We start from the raw sequence: 1,019 nt of genomic DNA on the forward strand, positions 1-1,019 counted from the left end.
GGGGGGGCCCTCAGAGGAGTGGGTTGGGGGGGTCTTTCCCCACCCGTTTCCCGGCCCCCGAGGTGTCACCAGAAGCACCGGGGAGAAATTAAGAGAAATAGGGAAGAAAATGGGCTGAGTCTCCCAACGACCGCAGGGTTAAAGGGGGCTCCGGAGGCAGCTGGTGGGTGCTGGGATCCAGGAGACTTTTTCCCATTTCTAGGACATTTTTGCCATCCCAGGAATAAGCCGGGTGCCGGGAGGGGGGGGGGGGGGGGGGCCTGCCAAAGGACGTTCCCAAATTGCATCGTGCTGAGACGGAGGTTTTTTTAAAATTGGGCTAGTTCTCAGCGCTCGGGTTTTCTTTTTTTTTTTTTTTTTTTTCCTTGGGTGTTGCCCCTTGGGGAAAAGTCCTTATTTCGGGGGGGGGGAGGGAAGGGGGGGGCCGTCGAGCCGCCCTGAAGACGCTCTGCTCTAATTTTAGTTGCTTTTCTGCCTCCCGTTCCCCAGTCGATGATCGCACCGGGAAGGAAAGTCCGGAGATGGAGATGTGCTCTCGTGGGGGTTTGTCCCTTCTCCTGTCCCCCCCCCCGGCGCTGTCTGACCCCGATCCCCCTCCGGAGAGGGGACAGGAGAGGGGACAACACCAGGCTGTGCCCCCGGGGGGGGTCTCTGAGGGGCTGGAGCTGGAGGGGGGGCTGCCAGGGGTAGCTCAGAGCCATCTGGCGTCACTCCCCGTCTCCCCAGGGACATGTTTCCCCCCCCCAGGATGTGACACCGGGCTCCTCCGGTCCTTCGTGTGGTGCTTTCCAAAATTAAAAGGATTTGGGGAACAGAGGACATGCAGAAGCCTCTTCCAGACGAAGGTTAATTACGGGCCCTCGTTACTGCAGAGCCGGAGGTTGATGTGAGCTCAGGGTACTTCGTTTTTTGGTTTTTTTAATTTGCAATTTTTGAAATTGCAGTTCCCACTTGGCGAAGGCCTCGCTGTCCCCAAAATTAAGGAAAAATTAAGGCTCCCGGACCCCCCCCCCCCCCCC

The sequence above is a fragment of the Calidris pugnax genome, unplaced genomic scaffold (genome assembly GCF_001431845.1).
Source record: "Calidris pugnax isolate Ruff unplaced genomic scaffold, ASM143184v1 scaffold541, whole genome shotgun sequence".
In the NCBI taxonomy this organism is placed as follows: Eukaryota; Metazoa; Chordata; class Aves; order Charadriiformes; family Scolopacidae; genus Calidris; species Calidris pugnax.